The sequence below is a fragment of the Myodes glareolus genome, chromosome 20, assembly GCF_982192425.1.
Source record: "Myodes glareolus chromosome 20, mMyoGla1.1, whole genome shotgun sequence".
In the NCBI taxonomy this organism is placed as follows: Eukaryota; Metazoa; Chordata; class Mammalia; order Rodentia; family Cricetidae; genus Myodes; species Myodes glareolus.
This window is the reverse complement of record NC_142045.1, coordinates 46,846,810-46,860,165: the sequence shown is the minus strand read 5'-3', so window position 1 is coordinate 46,860,165 and position 13,356 is coordinate 46,846,810.

The window sequence follows — 13,356 nt, the reverse complement described above, 5'->3', positions numbered from 1 at the left end:
AAAAGGCAATTTTATTAAGAAATTCAAAAGGATACCACATTGTCATCTGATTTCTTCTGTACCATGAATGTCTCATTGTTTTCCCTGTGCTAGAATAAGATGAAATACCCAGATAACAAATCAAATTAAAGTATTAGCTATGAATAAGAATTCTTAAAATTTAGCTATTAAAGATGAATCTTTTCTAAAACCAGAGCAAGCTACTCCTCATGACATCATGACTGCAAGCAAACTGTCAAAAGTCCCTTGATGTTAAAATAACAATAAATTATTTTAAACTCTCTATGCATCAAACACAATATTTAATAGAATGCAAGTGACTACAGACACAGGCCAAAACCATGTGTCCATCTGGTGCAGATGGTAGCACTTGCAGAACACATGCTTGGATCAGGCCCTCCTCTTTCACCTGTGACCTTTGCTTTAGGACAGACTGTGTTCTTGATAAGTCAGGGATAACACAGGATGTTACATGTTACATATGAAATGTGTCACCAGCTGCAAAGGATAAAAACATCAAACCTGCATCATGGCGGTTAGTAATAGTGATATGATTTGGGAACTTCTTCCTCAGTGACCTGAGCAACTATTTCTGCCTAGAGCGGCCCAATTTTATCAGATCCCACAAATGAGCAGCCCTAGTTCTGTGGAACCCAGAAAAACATTTGGCACCTGCATTCACGAAATATGACCATGGACACCAGGGAGAACTGCCAGGTAGACTTCACAGAACACACTCATATGCACACATGCGCTTGCACACACTGCAGTTGAAGATTATACAAGGCTGAATGACTGATTGAATTTTTAATAGTGGAAAGTAGGATGTCGCTGATCACAGTCAAATTACCTTCAGGAATCTTTAATCCACTTAATAGGCATTCTTTGTCTACCCACTCATGTATCTAATAGTCTTTTGATTATAAGAAAACCTTTATAGAGAGAGCGTAACTCCTGATGTAGTCCAGACTAGCCTCAAATTCATTATGCAATGGAAGATGACCTTCAGTTCTTTCTCTCCCCGTCACCACTCCCTGTGTGTGCGATTAAAGGCTCTTTTTCTTTCATTGAAAATGGATTCTTTGTCATACAACATATCCTTATTTCATTTCCCTACCCTCCACTTCTCCCAGTTTCTTCCCTCCTCCCCCTCCATTCAGATCCAGTCCCTTTCTGTCTTTCATTAGAAAAAAACAGACTTCTAAGAGATAACAACAAAACATGTCAAAATAAAATAGAATAAGATAAAAACCATAATTTTGAGGCTGGACAAAGCAACCCAACAGAAGGTAAAGAATCCCAAGAGCAGGCACAAGGATCAGAAACCCACTTGCTCACACACTCAGGAATCCCATAAAAACACTAAACTGAAAGCTATAATATATATGCAGAGGAGCTGGTGCAGAGCCATGTACACCCTGTGCTTGCTGCTTCAGTCTCTGTGAGTCCACATGAGCTTTTCTCAGTTGATTCAGGCGGTATAGGATTCCCGTGGAGCTGAGTTACAGGCAGGTGTGAGCTGGCTGGCATGGGTGCTTAGATTCACACTCAGGTCCTCTGAAACAGCAGCTTTTGCTCTGAACCATGGAGTCACCTCTCCAGCACACTCCCCCTCCCACTGTATTTGATAAAGACCTTGATTTACAACGTTAGTCTTGCAAATAATTAAATCTCATGTAACTGTTACCGAGGTAAAAAGTTTTTGTGATAACCCGAGTCTGTGTGCTGAGGCTGTCATCATTCATATTTGACTCAAAACAAAGTGTTTTTTATTCCATTTGAGGGAAGAGTTGTGTTTTCAACTGACAGAAGAAATCAGAAAATTTAGGTCTTTCTTAAAAGCCAACTCAACCTGGAATGAGTACCATTCATTCCCGCTTTGTAGACATTGTGGATAGAAGCTGTGTTGAATTGAATTTGCCAACCCAGGCATACCCAGTCCTATTCAAAACAGGAGAAGGGAGTGGGGGTTGGGGAGAAGCAGAGGTTACTTTGGAATCTCCTTGGGACATCTGGAATGCCCCTGGAGACAAAACAGAAGAACTGCTTGCTGAAATACTGCTTTATTGAAGCAGCATTTGATCGGGACTATGTATAAGAAAGGTAAAAATGGGCAGGAGAATTAGTTCTCTGTTCTGAATTGTGGATAACAAGGAGAGAAGTGGTGGGAAATGTGACTGAAAGAAAATAGAGAAAATACTGCTGCCATCTCTAGAAGGGACCTCTGGTCACTCCATATAACATCAGAGAGGATGCTCAGGAAACCAAGGCAACGCCATTTAGAGAAAGCACATCGTCTCTTGTCCAGTGTCTCTAAAGCAGGTGCTGACAAAAAGGCTGGAACTGAAATATTTAAATTTCTGGAAGTGTATTTTAGAACATCATGAGGTCATGGGGCACGAAAAGCAGGCTCTGTTGCTAATAAGGTATAGATCCCGAATGTTCACTCGGTTCTAGAAAAGTCACACATACACATGAGCAGATACAGAACCATGTAAGAACACTGACTTCAGGATGGACTGAAATCCTTTTGTAAAAAGTACTTCCACAGGAAGAGAAATATTAAATAATTGTTTAAATTACTTTATATATTAATATCCATGTGAAATGTTTGGAATTAATTTATGCTTAAAATTATTATACCTAAAAGCTGTATGTCAGAATTAATAAATGAATTCAGCAAAGATACAGGATTCAAAATTAATGCGAAAAATCACATTTGGAAAATAATATCATTTGCAATAGCATCAAAACAAATAATTAAACATATTAGTGTACTTTACCATGAAGGGAAAAATGTATAGGAAACTACACAATTTTACTTAATTAAAGGAAGACAAAAATAAGTGAGATGACATCCTGTATTTATGGGGTAGACAATTGAATATTGTGAAGATGTCAATAATATCCAAGTGACCTACAGACATAAGGCAATCCTTGTCAAACCATCGCAGCCTTTATACAGAACTAGAAAATTTATCTTAAAATCAATGTGGAAGTTCAGGCTGAGGAGGTGGTGGATCACTCAGTGATGTGATTATTGTACAATATGATGACCTGAGTTTGGGTGCACAGCACCCAGGTAAGAGCCAGGCTTGACAACGCTCAACTATGATCCAGTGTCGGGGGTAGAAACAGAAAGACACATGGGACTTCCTGGTCAGCCAATCCAACCAATTTGATGTGTTCCCACTTCAGTAAAAGATTCTGTCTCAAACCAAGAAGGGTAGAGAAGCTATTGATAAATGACATCTGACATTGACTTCCGGCCTCCACATGCATACACACACATACACACACGAATGAACACTTGTGCCAACATGAACCTGTATACACGCATGCACAAATAAAAATTAGCATGGAATTCCAAAGGCCTTTGAGGCCAAAAATAATTCTATGAAGAAGAACAAAGTTGGATATCTGACCTTTTCCTATTTTTAAAACTTATTACAAAACAATAATCAAAACAGTATGCTTATTCACAAATAGTGACAGAGGCAAATGGAATGGAACTAAAACCCTAGAAACAAAGTCATATATGTGTGTGTGTGATATACATATATATATATATGTACATATATACAAAAATATATCACAAAGTGATTTTTGTAAGGGATGTCAAGACCATTTAACAGAGGAAGGGCCATAATTTCAGCACATGATCCTGGGAAAGCTGGATGTGCAGATGTATAATAAGTTGAAATCACATGAGTCATCATAGGAGAAATTAACTCAAAGTGGATTGAAAAAAATTTCAAACCATCCTAAAAGCATAAAGTTCTTAGAAGGAAACAAAGGGTAAAGTCTTTGTGAGATTATAAAAATAATAAGCTGTCATCTTTCTGTGTTGGAAAGACTATTATTAAAAAAAAGCCAGTGAGTTAGCAAACATGTGAAGAAAGGGAAATGCTTTTTGCACAAAGTTTAGGATATAAATTGGTGCCATCATTCTGGAAAAAAGTATTAAAATAAAAATAAAATAAAACTACCATTTGATCCAGCAATTTTACTTATACCCCAAAGAAACATTTGTGTGTGTAGCGTGTAGCTGCATTGTTCCCGGTAACTAAAAGTGATAGCACCTGAAATATTCACCTATGGATGGATGGACAAACAAGCAGTGGCCATATATTCACATGCTATAAAAGAATATTCACCTTTAGAACTCTGGGCGCATTAGGCAACATGGATGAAACCTGAGGGTGTTGTGCCTGTCACATACAGAAAAACACAGGCTTTCACTTTTCATGAGCTACCTGCAGGAGTCAAAATTGTAGAGACACTGGTAGAGTAGTGGTTGCCAGGGGCTCAGAGGATCAGAGTGAAAAGATGGTGTTTAAGGAGCAGGGTCTTGAATGTTCAAAAGCTTTTCTGATTTTATAGAACAAAGATCTACACAGAACTGTGAAAGCATTCAGTGCAAAAATGGTTAAGATTGCAAATGATGACGTTGCTATTTTATCATACATTTTAAGAAGGAAAAATTGCAAAAAAACCCAATATCATGTGACTTGTTTCCATAGTGATCATGTGAGCATTAACCATCTTCATTTTAGAGATGAAAAATTGAGGCAACAAAATCATTACAGTCCTTGATCAGTCACACAGATAAATCCAGGTTGTTTGTTCCTCAAAATTCCAGATAGTTTAGAACCTTAAGACTTAGACTCTTGTCTTTTCTATCAAACAAAAAAGTATAAACTATTAGGACAAAACAATAGGGGAAAGAGAGGGACAGGAGATGCTAAGCTGGTCCCAAAGCCAAGCAGATATTGTAGGGACCTCAAAGTGAGTTCAAGACAGCCCAAGACCAAGTTCTCAGCACAAAGGAAATTTATTTGCCTCAGAGGGATGAAGGGCAGGAATAAGAGACAAAGACAGGAGGAGATAAAGGACAAGGGAGAAGGGGAAGGGAACAAGGGAGAGAGGAAAAGGTTTTTGTCCCGGGAGGGGGTGAGAACAGACAAAGGACTGCATCTGGATAGAGAGGGTCAGGCAGGGGATATAGTAAAACTGCAGTTTATAAAGGTAAAACAGGAGACCCCATTTTAGGATGAGGTGTTTAATTTTGATTGGAGCTGCTTCTTGGTCATCTTCTCCACTCTCCTTGTTAGCAAAGTACAACACACAGGACACACCCATTTGTGCTAAAAGTTCCCAGGAATGAGAGGTAGACTGTTGTGGAATGCTGTCTCTAGGGCTGCTACAATCTCACAGCAGCTGTGACTATCTGCATATAATTGGGCCCATCAACATCCTGTCATACAAGACATCATGAGGCCTTACTTTTCTACAAGGATTTTAGGCAGTTACAGGTTGATGGGCAAGACACGCTCTTTATAGAACAACCACAGGTAAGGTACCCAGGCTCACTCATCCCATGCTCTCATAAGTAGTACTAGTCAAACTCATCGGATCATGAAGAAAGGCAAGGATGTAGAAGGACTATGCAGAAAAGGAAAAGAGGATCTGAGGGAATGGGAGCTGGACAAGAGGGGTAATGAGAGAGAATATAATAAAAAAGACGTACATGCACCAGGCTTCTTCTTTTGTGCCACCATCCAGCTCCCCAGTCATGAGACAGAGACTTTAGTTACGGATGCTCAGTCTTAGCTTAGGCTCTTTCCCGGCCAGCACGTTTAACTTAATGAACCTGTTTCCCTGTCTCTACCTTTTTCCTTGGGGCTTTTTACATCTTTTACCTTCTCTCTGTTTATCTGACTTTCACTGCTTCTGGTACCTGCTGACTGGTGGCTGCCTGGCCTCCTGCCCCAGGTGTGTCCCTCATTCTGTCCTCCTTCTTCTCTCATTCTTCCTGCTGCTTCTTTTCTCCTGAGCCTAGATTTTTCCTCTTAATTATTCTCTCTCCCTGCCAGCCCTACCTATTCTTTCTCTGCCTAGCTATTGGCTGTTCAGCTCTGTATTAGACCAATCAGGTGCCTTAGGCAGGCAAGGTGAAAGAGATGCAACACATCCTTTCATAATTAAACAGATGCAACATACACAGTCAAAGGAATATTCTGCAGCATAAACAGAGGACATCTTTGTTCAGTTGAAATAATATCCCACAACATCTAAGTAGGAGGAGAATCTCCAGATGTGATGAGATGCTCACCAACAGCTCCTGAAACGGGATAGTATGACCCTTTTGCCAGTAACTGGAAAACATCAATGTTTATGCAAATCCTGAGAACCAAGGACTGTCTTATAGCCTAATCTCAAAAATCACTGCAGAGGAAGTAAAATGGTTAAAAATAGTGCCAGGTGGCTCAAGGTGGTTTAAAATATCTCCCTGTCTAGCCCTTTTCCTGGTTGCTCAGTCCTGCTGCACTAATCATTACCTCTTTAAGTAGTCCCTAAACAGCCCAGCTGACACCATTATAGAGGAAGCCAGGGAGACGAATGATATTGGTGTAGTGAGCATGTGCGTGAATCTACACAGTGCTGGCTTCATCTGTGGTAAATCAGTCACGCTCTGAGGTAACCCAAACACACGAAGACAAATTTCATAGGTTCTTACTCTTGTAGATCTTAGCATCCTACCTAAATGTGTGTGTTTAACTTAGAGTACATGTAAACTCCTGAAAATGACCTGTGCTGGCTGGTTTTATGTCAACTTGGCACAAGATAGAGTCATCTGGGAACCATGACTGAAAAATTGCTCCTACAAGATTGGCTTCTGGCAAGCCCACGGAGCATTTTCTTCATTGATGACTGATGGGCAAGCCCAGCTCACTGTGGTGCTATCTCTGTCCTGGAGGTCCTGAGCACCCAAGAAAGCAGGCTGAGCAAACCATGAGGGACATTCCTCCATGGCTTCTGCTTCAAATCCTGACCTCAGGTTCCTGACCTGATTGAATTCCTGCCCTGGCTTCCCTCGACGATGAACTGCAAGCTACAAGATAAAAATAAACTTTTTCATCACCAAGCTGTTTTTGGTCATGTGTTTTATCACAGAACTGGAAACCCTCACTGACACAGGGCCATTGGTGGGAAGGGGAAGAAAGATCTTAAGGGAGGGAGGACAGTGTAATCCAGGTCATTTGGAGAAGGTGAATAACAGGAGGGGAAGTTAAAGTGCAGAGAAAAATGGGAAGGTGGGGAGAAGTGGGATAGCCAAGCCAAACACCAGGGGCACACGCCTTTAATCCCAGCACTCAGACAGCAGAGGTAGGTGGACTTCTGTGAGTTCAAGACCAGCCTGGCTTGTAGCATGAACTCTGGGACAGCCAGGGCATGAAGCATATAGAACATATTATGATAATCTTGGAGAGTATTGACTGTGGATATCCATACCCAAGAGGTTATATGTAGGCATTGAGCTCCATTCCCCATGAAGATAGGAATTCCTTGTAGTCCCATAGTGTAATTGTTAATCACTCTCCCCTTCTCCATTGATTGAGCAGGACCTGGATTGTCATATGGACCAGGTAGCTGTGAAGATTCCTTAACCCCTGCAGGAATATCCATATCTCCCCAAATCACTGCTGTGCTAATAAGAGGATTGGGGATAAAGGCCCACTTTGTATAGTTTGTCCTGTTACCTGTATAATTACCACAAATAAGTACTGCAAGGAACAGATCTGTGGCATTTAGGTCTCTGAGTCATTTGCCTCCCTGTCCTCCCAAACTCTAGTGCTGTCCAGTTGGGAGGCTTCCCTGTAGGCTCCAAAGGCCTTCTGTTTCCCAAAGGCACCTCAGGAGGTGAAGCATCAGAGAGATTTTTTTTGCTCAAGTTGGAGTTTTATCAACTTTGATGGGATCCACAGTCTTTTGTCTCCTGTGGAAACATAAGCATAAGCTGGAGCCTAACTTAACGCTCTCCCTGGTCTTACACAGGATGACCTGGGTCAGCAGCTTTTTCCCACACTCCAATGGCTTTAGCAGCTGTTACCCTGTGTTATTAACGTTTAAATTTTTTTTTAAATTAAAAGTTAGTAAAGCATTATGCAGTCTGTCTCTGGGTGCCCTCATATCCCCTTCTGTTTAACAAACATCTCCTTTGGAGTGTGATTATATCCTTTAACAATTGTTTGTCCTATAGGAATATATGGTATCCCTGTAATGTGTTTTATGTTGTAATGCACACAAAAAATGTTTCATTTTACTGGAAACATAAGCTGAGACATTGTCAGTCTTGATTTGTGTTGGTATGCCCATTGCAGCCATTGTTTCTAATAAATGTGGACTTATAGAATCTGCCCTTTCAGAACTCAAGCAGACGCCCATTGAAACCGAGAATAAGTGTCAATAGTATGATCATTATTTTTAATTTTCCAAAATCTACTAAATGAAATACATCCATTTCTTAATTTTTTTAAATCTATGTTTAGGATAAGTTTTTGTAGGTAAAGGAACTTGATTATAAAGAGAACGGGCAAGACAGTTTTTTATAATTTTTTTAGTATTTAGTTTGTTGTCTAGTAATAGAATTTTTTAAAGTCCCTACTATTAACACGGTGTTTTTAAATGAAATTTGGAGGCTTTAAACATATTTTTAAACAATAATTGATCAATTTTCACATCTTCTTTTGCTAATGACCTAGGAAACCCAGTTTGGATCTAATATGGGTAATATAAAGTGGGTAATTTTTTTGGAATGTCTCTTGTGATTGTACAAATAATAAGGTTAATTCTGAATTCTTAAGAATAAGTTCAGCAATCTCTATATGCAATATAAGCCCCTTTGTATATTAAGAATTAGCAATTGTATTGACAGTTTCATTAAAGTCAAATAAAACCGTCAGAATGGCAAATAGTTCTGATTTTTGGACTGAGTCTAATGGACTCTGAACAACCTTACTGATGTCCCCTATTTTATAAACAGACATTTCTAATTTATTTATGTCAGTACAAAATGTAAAAGCCCCAGAAATAGGTGCCCTTTTCACTACATGGGGAAGAATCCATTCAGTTATTTTTTTTTAAATAAACTGAATCCACTTACTTTTTTGGATATATGGTATTAAATTTTTTCTAAGAAATGACTACAAGCTCTTGCCAGTCATCATTTATCTCCCACAGCTGTATAAATTCAACATTGGTATAGGGTACCACAACCTTAGTTGGATCTATACCTGACAATTGACAAAACCTTATTTTTTTTCTTTTGTAATTACTTTAGAAACTTTTTAATATAAGTCTTTAATTTTTTTGGTGTTTGTGAGCTAAGAAAATTTATTCCAAAATATTATCCTCTCTCTGCATAATGAGTTCAGTAGGGGAATGATTTAAAGGTAAAATTGTCAAACCACACCTCTTTGTGAGATCTAATCAGTCCACATAGACATTCTGCTATTTTTGTTTTACCTGGACTAATTCTTTTTTACCAGTTGCTGTTAGCTGCCTTGAACTGTTTAAATTTGAGTCACCTTGAAAAATTTGAAAGAGATTAATTAATTCTTGAATAGACAATACAATTGTGGGCTGTAACCAGTTAATATCACGCAACAGTTTTTGAAAATCATTAAGAGTATGCAATTGATCTCTCCTAATCTGTACCTTTTGTGACTGAATTTTCTGCTTACTCAATTTAAATTCTAAATAGTTAAGAGAATCTCTTCTTTGTACCTTTTAGGAGAAATTTATAATCTCCAACAGGATAAATTTTTCTGTACCACATTAAACATTTTTTTAAGATATCTGTATCCTAAGCAGTCAACAAAATATCACCTATAGTGATAAATAATAGTTTAGGGAGATTGTTTACATTCAGCTTCCAATGGTTGATTTACAAAATATTGACATAAAGCTGGGCTGTTCAGTGTTTTTTCAGGAGCACTTTTATTGGTATCTCTTTATAAGTTAAGCATTATTATAGGCACTGGAAAGGCAGATTTTTCTCTAGTCTGTTCTTGTAAGGAAGCAATTCTGTAAATCAATAACTGTAATAGGTCAAATGGGATCCTGGAATTTGGCAATAGTAAAGACCATCAACTTCAGCTTCTCATTGACCTGAAATCCCAATGCCATTTACTTGCAACTTTAGCTTCAGACTCTCATGGTTCCTAACAATGTTGTCAGAGCGCTTTTTCCAGTGTTTTCAGACCTCCAGTCCCACAGCTGGAGGTGCTTTGTCTTTTAAATATGGGAGTAATAACAACTGGGCAGCTCTATCAGCAGCTTCTGTCTATATAGTCTGTTATACATAAGCCATCTCAAAAAAGCATTAACCCATCTCTGAAGGGTTTTAAGAGGTAAAAGGCAATACTCATGGAACATTTATTTATTTATTTATTTATTAAAAATTTTCACCTCCTCCCTTCCTCCCACTTTCCTCCCCTCCGCTCCCCCACTCCTTCTCCCCCTCCTTCTTCAGGCCAAAGAACAATCAGGGCTCCCTACCCTATGGGAAGTCCAAGGTCTTCCCCATTCCCCCCAGGCCCAGGAAGGTGAGCATCCAAACAGACAAGGCTCCCACAAAGCCCGTCCATGCAGTAGAATCAAAGCCCAGCGCCATTGTCCTTGGCTTCTCAGTCAGCCTCCACCATCAGCCACATTCAGAGAGTCCGGTTTGATCACATGCTCCATCAGTCCCATTCCAACTGGCCTTGGTGATCTCCCATTAGATCTGACCCACTGTCTCAGTGGGTGAATGCACCACTCACGGTCCTGACTTCCTTCCTCATATTCTGCTCAAGGATACCAGAAAATGGAAGGATCTCCCTTGCTCTTGGATTGGGAAGATCAATATAGTAAAAATGGCAATTCTACCAATAGCAATCTATAGATTCAATGCAATCCCCATCAAAATCCCAACAAACTTCTTCACAGACCTTGAGAGAACAATAATCAACTTCATATTGAAAAACAAAAAACCCAGGATAGCCAAAACAATCCTATACAATAAAAGTACTTCCAGAGGCAGTACCATCCCTGACTTCAAACTCTATTACAGAGCTACAGTAATACAAGCTTGGTATTGGCACAAAAACAGGGATGTTGACCAATGGAATCTAATCAAAGACCCGGATATTAATCCACAAACCTATGAACACCTGATTTTCGACAAAGAAGCTAAAATTATACAATGGAAGAAAGAAAGCATCTTTGGAGCATTTTTATAAAATGTTAAAAAGAGAATCCTTTTTCACAGATCCCAAGTAACATGTTCATGCAACTTGCCAGCTTTTACACTGTGCAGCAAGCAATTTACCTGCATTGTATTTAATGAAAAAATAATTTCTGTAAGCTCTTTGTCAGTAAATAAGATATTCCATGAAAAACCCAGATTTAAACAATGCCTATCCACAAATGCAGCCTTACAAAAGTACTAGAAGGAAAGTACCAACCCAAGGAAGCTAGCTACACCCACAAAAGCACAGGCAACAGATAACCTCACACCAGAAAATCCCAAAGAAGGGAAACACACAAACACTACCAACTAAAAAATCAGGAATTAGCAATCACTGGTCATTAATACCTCTTAATATAATGGATTCAATCCACCTATAAAAAGACACAGGCTAGGGGGCTGGAGAGATGGCTCAGAGGTTAAGAGCACTGACTGCTTTTCCAGAGGTCCTGAGTTCAATTCCCAGCAACAACATTGTGGCTCACAACCATCTGTAATGAGATCTGATGTCCTCTTCTGGTGTGCAGGAAAATGTGTTGTATATAACCAATAAATAAATATTTTTAAAAAAGACACAGGTTAACAGAACAAATACAAAAACAGAATCCATCCTTCTGCTGCATACAAGAAAGATACCTCAACCTCAAAGACAGAAATTACCTTAAAGTAAAGGGTTGGGAAAAGATTTTTCAATCAAATACACAAGCAGGTGTAACTATTCTAATATCAAACAAAATAGACTTCAATATTCTAAAATAAATCAGAGGAGATGGAGAAGGACACTTCAAACTCATCACAGGAAATATTCATCAAGATGAAGTCTCAATCCTGAACATCTATGCCCCAACTACAAGAGCACCTACATATGTAAAAGAAACATTACTAAAGTTTAAATCACACATCAAACCCCACACACTAATAGTAGGAGACGTCAACACCCCAGTCTCACCAATGGACAGGTCAGTCAGTCAGAAACTTAACAGAGAAATAAGAGAACTAACAGATGTCTTGACTCAAATGGTCTTAACAGACATCTGTAGAACATTTCACCCAAACACAAAAGAATACACCTTCTTCCCAGTACCTCAAGGAACCTTCTCTAAAATTGATCATATACTCAGTAACAAAGCAAACCTCAACAGACGAAAAAAAAGGAATAACCCCCTGTATCTTATCGGATCACCATGGCTTAAAGTTAGAATTCAACAACAACACTAATTGCTGAAAGCCTATATACTATTGGAAATTGAATGGTACTCAGTTGAATGACCCCTGGGTCAAGGAAAAAATAAAGAAAGAAATTAATGACTTCCTAGAATTCTGAATGTGCAACATACGCAAACTTCTGGGACACTATGAAAGCAGTGCTAGGAGGAAAATTCATAGCTCTAAGTGCCTACATAAAGATAGTGGAGAAATCTCACACTAGTGACTTAACAAACACCTGAAAGCCCTAGAACAAAAAGAAGCAAACTTACCCAGGAGGAGTAGATGACAGGAAATAATCAAATTGAAGACTGAAATCAATAAAATAGAAACAAAGAAGAAAAAAACAAAAAAATCAATGAAACAAAGAGCTGGTTCTTTGAGAAAATCAGCAAGATAGACAAACCTTTATCCAAACTAATCAAAAGGCAGAGAGAGAACATCCAAATTAACACAATCAAAAATTAAGAGAGGGACAAATCAACAGACATGGAAGAAATTCAGAGAATCATTAGGTCATACTTCAAAAACTTGTACTCTTTGTTTATTTCTCTTGTTTATTTCTTTCTTTCTTTTTTTTTGGTTTTTACTAGTGTTTATTCACATTCCTACAGCAAATAGGGAGAGAGCCTCTCTTGTCTACACCCTTACCTACCCTTTTTCTTTTTATCTTTGACAGCAGCTATCCTGACAGGTAAGACACAGATGACTGGAAATTTGCATTTCCCAAATGATTAGTGTTGGAAGTACTTTTTTTTGTTGATAAGGAACATTTCTAAACATAATAAAAGTAATATACAGCAAAATGACAGTCAAAATCAAATTAAATGGAAAGGAAATCAAAACAATTCCACTAAAATCAGGAACAAGACAAAGCTGTCCACTCTTTCCATATCTATTTAACAAAGTACTAGAAGTTCTAGCTAGAGCAATAAGTCAACAAAAGGAGATTAAGAAGATACAAATTGGAAAGGAAGAAGTCAAACTTTTGCTATTTGCAAAATGATAGTAGACATAAGTGACACCAAAAATTTGATGAGGGAACACCTATAGCTGATAAACACCTCAGTAATGTG